The following is a 6,689-nucleotide window of genomic DNA, read 5'->3' as shown; positions in this document are numbered from 1 at the left end:
TATCCAGAGACCCTGTCTCAAAGGGCATGGTGGTATATGCCTTTAATCCCAGAGGCAGAGGCAGAAAGAAGGATCTCTGTTGAGTTCAAGGCCAGCCTGATCTACAAAGTGAGCTTCATGACAGCCAGGGCTATATACAGAGACCCTGTCTCAAAACAAAACAAAAGTAAGAGTTAAATATAAATTCTGGATTTTACTTAATTGTAGTAATAGTTGACCAACTGCCTTTAACACATTTGTCTTTATGACATTGCTTCACTGGGCATGAACTAGTTATAGATCATTCTATGTGTGACTCACTATGCAAGCTTTACAACCAAACTTGTTCAACAAGCCTGTTGTTGTACTTGGCAATCATAGAATATCACATTGCTGTAAAACTTTCTTACCACAAGTGGTGTGGCACATACCTGCAATCCTGGCAGTTAGGAGGTTGACACAGGAGACCAAACAGTTTGAAGACAGCCTGAGCTATATATAGCAAGTTCCAGACCAGCATGGGCTACATTATGAGACCCTGTCTCAAACAAACTTCTCTCATCTGAGTACTACCTGGACCTAAGCCTGCTTAGCTTCCCAGGTCAGAGAAGATCGGGGGGTGTTTGGGGAAGTATGTCTACAGACAACTTCAACAGGAACTCCATTTGTTGGTACTTATCTGGCTGTGCCGGTCCATTCTGAGAAGGCCCCTAGTCTAGAAGACACCTTCTCTCCTCAGGAGTAGAGGTGTGCTGGTGCCTTCCTACTTCCTCATTTTGTCAGGTAAGTGTAGTAATAAGAGCAGCGGGGCTGCATCCCCAGCACCCCAACCGCCCACATGGCTAGCTTATGCCCCGAAATAATTACGCGGACACTGTATTCATTTAAAGCACCGCTAGGTGCGCTTACCAGGAAGATTCTAGCCTACGTCTATCCTGGGTCGGAGCTTCATCGCGTGTGTCTGGCCGGGCGAGGGGAGCATTGCGTCTCTGCTCCAGAGAGCAGAGCTGTCAAGTCTGAGCCCACTTCCTCTTCCTCCCAGCATTCTGTTCTGTTTACTCCTCCCACCTATGTTTTAACCTATGAGGGCCAGCCAAGCAGTTTCTTTATTTTTTTAACCAATGACCTTCCTCCATCAGGTAAGGTTCATTCCCAACTGATAGCACGTTTGCTTGCTTAAAATCCCAGACTTTCTCCCCAAGATGTGCCTGTGGCTAACTTGAAAATTCAGTTTATTCAGAGAAGTAAAAAATGCAAACTGGGAAAAAGGATCTTCGACAATTGGTGCTGGTCAAACTGGATGCCAGCAAGTGGAAGAATCCAAATTGATCCATATCTATTCCTTGCACAAAACTCAAGTCCAAGTGTGTTGGAGAAAGGAGACGCTTGTTTGTCCTGGCTGCCTAGAACTGAAATAATCACACAGAAACTGTAATTAAAACACTGCTTGACCCATTAGCTCTAACTTCTTATTGGCTAATTCTTACAACTTAATTTAACCCATTTCTATTAATCTGTGTATTGCCACGTGGCAATGGTTTATCAGGTAAAATTCCAGTGTCTGTCTCTGGCAGCTCCATGGCATCTCTCCTAACTCTGCCTCCTTTCTCCCAGCATGCCATTTAGTTTTCCCTGCCTACCTAAGTTCTGCCCTATCAGCAAGCCAAGGCAGTTTCTTTATTCATTAACCAATGAAAGCAACACATAGACAGAAGGACCTCCCACACCACAAGTGGATAAATAACATAAAACCAGATACATGGAACCTGATAAAAGTCAAAATGGGGAATAGCCTTGAACTCATTGGCACAAGAGATAACTTCCTGACTAGAATACCAATAACACAGGCACTAAGACCAACAATCAATAGATGGGACGTTGTGAAACTGAAAAGCGTCTGTATGGCAAAGGTCACCATCATTCAAACAAAGTGACAGGCAGCCTACAGAATGGGAAAAGATCCTTACTAATTATACATTCCATAGAGGGTTAGTATCTAAAGCATATAAAGAACAAAACAAACCCTTGACATTAAAAAAGAATAACCTAATTAAAAAATGGGGTACAGACTTAAGCAGAGTTTTCTAAAGGAATTCAAATGTCTGAGAAACACTTAAAGAAATATTCAGCACCCTTAGTCATCAGGGAAATGCAAATCCAAACTACTTTGTGATTTCATCTTACACTTATCAAAATGCTAAGATCAATTAAAACAAATGACCGCTCATGCTGGTGAGAATGTGGAGCAAGGGGAACACTCCTCCACTGCTGGTGGGGGCAGTGCAAACTATTCCACTATGGAAATCAAGGTGGTTCCTCTAGAAGCTGTGAATCAGTGTCCCTCAAGATCCAGCTATACCACTCCCCAGCATATGCCAAGAGTTTATATCCTGCTACACAGATACTTGTTCATCCATGTTCATTGCTTCTCTATTCATAATAGCCTAGATGTCCATCAAAAGATGAATCATGAAACTGTGGTACATTTACATAATGGAATACTACTCAGTTGTTAAAAATTTATAAAATTTGCAGGTAAATGAATAGAACTAGAAAAACCCATCCTGAGTAAGGTAACTCGGACTCCAAAAAGACAAATACTGTATGTTTTCATTTTATATGTGGATATTAGCTTTTATGCCTTCAAAAGGCATGCTATAATCCTTATAACCACAGAGGTTAGGCATAGAGTAAGGGACTGGGGGTAGGCAGGATATCCCAAGGAATGGGAAATAGAATACATAGCTATAGAGCAATGTGGGGAGACAAAAGTGGGAGGATTAAATGGGGAGGAGGCTAGAAGAGAGGGGTAAGAGAGGGAATAACAAGGAAGAACAACTAACATTAAGTGCCATTTGAGGTGTCTATTTTACTGGAGAAAGCTTTCTTTCTTTCTTTCTTTTTTTTTGTTTTTTTGTTTTTTTTTTTTTTTTTGTTTTTCAAGACAGGGTTTCACTGTAGTTTTGGATCCTGTCCTGGAACTAGCTCTTGTAGACCAGACCAGGCTGGCCTCGAACTCACAGAGATCCGCTTGCCTCTGCCTCCTGAGTGCTGGGATTAAAGGTGTGCACCACCACCACCTGGCTTATAGAAGCTTTCTAAAATATATTGGAGTCACCAAATAAAAGGGCGTCTTAGCTAGGGTTTCTATTGCTGTGAAAACACGCCATGCGCACAGCAACTCTTATAAAGAAAACATTTAACTGTGGTGGCTCACTTACAGTTCAGAGGTTCCGTCCCTCATGGCAGGGAGCATGGCAGCATGCAGGCAGTCATGGTGCTGGAGAAACAGCAGAGTGTCCTACATCTTGCAGGCAACAGGAAGTCGACAGGTTCACTGGGTGGTATCCTGAGTATATGAAATGTCAAAGCCCACCCCTACAGTGACACACTTCCTCCAACAAGGCCATCCTCACTCCAACAAAGCCACACCTCCTAACAGTGCCACTCCCTAGGAGAATATGGGATTATGGGGGCCAATTCCATTCAAACTACCACACAGGGGAAACAATGCCCCAACTAGACACCTTTTGCCAAGTGAAACCTCAAGTACCAGGAATAGGGTCCATCTAGTGTAGTTCACACAGTGGCATGCACTCAGGTGGTCAGGCTTGGCAGCAATGCCTTTACCATTTCTCTCGCCCCGTAGCTTCAATTTAATCATGAGCAAACATCAAACCCAAATTGGAAGGCATTCTATGGAATAACTGTGTCCCAGATTAAAGATGACCAAGTAGACATGACAACTGAATAGGACGTGTGCTCCTGGACTGGACTCCAACCTAGGAGGAGGACCTTAGGACAACCGACAAAGCTGAAGTGGAAGTCTGTGCCTTTGCTCACAAGTGAGACACCATCAATGGGCACAGTGGGAAGTCAGAGTTCCTGGAAGGCAGCGCTGCTGGGATTTGTATTTATGAAGCACCCATATACTTACAATGTGCCTCCCACCTATTGCCAGTTCCCACAAAGTTGGGGTCTAGCCACCTGCATTACATAGATTAAAAACAGATTCTAAGACTCAGGGATTTGCCCCAAATTGGCCAGCTAGTAAGTGAAGCCACAAATTCCATCTACCTGGGTGACTGCACTGCATTTCATCATGGTATTGCTCTAACAGCCTTTGTTCACTATGGTTTTCAAAAGAAACTGTCATGTGTTTAAGCATTCTGTCATGGAAAGGCTCGGGGGGTGGGGGTTTAAACCCCAAACAAAACAAAAGAACAAAAAAACTTGCCAAAATCTAAGGTTAGAAGGCCTGCTGCCAGGGCATAGCCATTTGACAGTGGAAAGAAATTGCTAGGGTTTTGTTTTGTTTTGTGTCTCGGTTTTTGACAGACACCTGCTTTGTAACCCTGCTGGATCCAAACTTGGGTGATCTTCCTGCCATAGCTTCCTGAGCATTGGGATAACAGGTGTGGGCAAGAGGGGAAACCAGAAACCAGCTGCACAGGCTACTCAGTGTCTTGAGGCCACGCCAACCTTACCACATCTCTCCTGGAACTCCCTTCCTCCCACTTCCTCACTATGCCGGCCCCTTTGAGCCTCACTGCCCAGTATGTACTTACTCAGAATGTAAGTTACCCTACACACGGGAGACAAAGAAGCCAAAATTAAAAAAAACAAAAAACTCTACTATATCGGGGCTCTGTCTTTGAGGGTGGAAAACCCAGAGACTGTGCTAATACATGATAAACTGTTTCCTACTAGAGCCCTGGCCTCTGATAACAAAGCCTCTACCGCCATCAATACGTGTAGCCCATGAAATTGTTAGAAAGTTATAGACTGTGGATAAAAGCTCAATTGCTAAAGTACTTGCCTAGCATGTGTGGGGCCCTGGGTTCAACCCCCAGAACTGCAAGAAAACAAAGAACAAAGAATTGTTGGGCAAAAAGTCAGTTTGTGCAGCTGGGTATGAGTGCATTCCCGTAAAATCCCAGCACTCAGGAGGAGCAGGAGGATCAGGAGGGTCAAGGTCAGCCTCTATATGTGTGTACACACACACACCCGTAAAATCCCAGCACTCAGGAGGGGCAGGAGGATCAGGAGGGTCAAGGTCAGCCTCTATATATGTGTGTACACACACACCCCGTTTGAAGCCAACCTGAACTACTTGAGACCCTGTCTCAAAGTAAAAAGGCTCCTGAGCTGGTCATGGTGGTGCCACTCGCCTGTAATCCCAGCATTCAGGAGGCTAAGGTAGGAGGGTGGCCTGGTTTGCACAATCCAGCATAAATTACATAATGAGACCATGTCTCAGAAAAACAGTTTCTGGCTCCCAACGAATCGGGGTCTGGGTGTGAGAGGAAAAGATAGAGCTGCAGAAAATAAAAACGGCTTCTGTGTTATTCCTTGGGGTTAGGTCAATGATATTTACCACGTGTAGAACCTCAAATATTTTCTAAAGCTGGGCTCAGTGAGACTTGAGCCAGTAGTCCACCATGAGTCTGCCTGCCCTGTCTCTCAGTCTCCACTGTGATTTATGTTCCCGAACAAATTAGACTTAATTTCAGAGCAAATCATCAGCAACAGGTATAATAATCTTGGCAGAACATTTATTTTAATTAATTGCTTTCTGCTTAATGTAGATAGGAGGATGCTGGTGCCATTTACCCTATAAGGATTAGTGCTGTCATGTAGCTCATTTTTCTTCCCCTGGAACTCAGTCTCATCAGTTTTAAATTCCAAAGACATTGGTTTACTTCGTATTTAATCATAACAGTCTAACTTCTGTGGCAAAGTTTATGACAGACACTTGTGAAAGAAAAATGGATCCTGAGAGCCTTGCTGTATGAGAGATTCCTGCTTCTCTCCACAGGTCCTGTCAGGTAACCTGAGAGTCAGATGGGAACTGAATGACTCTCACCCCCACAGACCTGGCGAGGGGTAAGTGTGTAGACACATGTGCGCTTCCACAGACCTGGCGAGGGGTAAGCGTGCAGAACACATGTGCACTTCCACAGACCTGGCGAGGGGTAAGCGTGCAGAACACGTGTGTGCTTCCACAGACCTGGCGAGGGGTAAGCATGCAGAACACGTGTGTGCTTCCACAGACCTGGCGAGGGGTAAGCGTGCAGAACACGTGTGTGCTTCCACAGACCTGGCGAGGGGTAAGTGTGTAGACACATGTGCGCTTCCACAGACCTGGCGAGGGGTAAGTGTGTAGACACACGTGCACTTCCACAGACCTGGCGAGGGGTAAGCGTGCAGAACACGTGTGTGCTTCCACAGACCTGGCGAGGGGTAAGTGTGTAGACACATGTGCACTTTTAGAACAGTGTTGACTTTTTCTCCATGAAGCTATCAACTTCACTCTCACTTAACTTCAATGAAAGGCAAAAAGAAACTCCACTGAATGGAAGTTTAACATATAACTGTCAAAAGCACCCGGCAGTAAGTGATAGAAAACTGTAAATCCTGTCCCTTTTCAGAGCTGCCATGCTCAGTGTTGTCTGGAAATGAGCTTCAGAATCGGCTTCTGGGAGGGGGTGTTACACAATACAAACATGAAATTAAATGTTCAAATACATGTGTTTTAGGAAACAAAATTGTAACCATAATTCCTCACCTTAGAAAGCACTTTCTTTTCTAATCAATTGCTTGTTCATCTTTTAAAATGCTACAGGAAAATTTAATCCTTTCCAACATAGTCAAGTATGAATTTATCATGTATGCTACACAAATTCAATAATAAGAATGGAATTAAAATA

This window comes from Microtus oregoni, unplaced genomic scaffold (assembly GCF_018167655.1).
Source record: "Microtus oregoni isolate MIOR12 unplaced genomic scaffold, Mior012 000108F_ref0000382, whole genome shotgun sequence".
Taxonomy (NCBI): domain Eukaryota; kingdom Metazoa; phylum Chordata; class Mammalia; order Rodentia; family Cricetidae; genus Microtus; species Microtus oregoni.
This window is presented reverse-complemented; position numbering follows the sequence as displayed.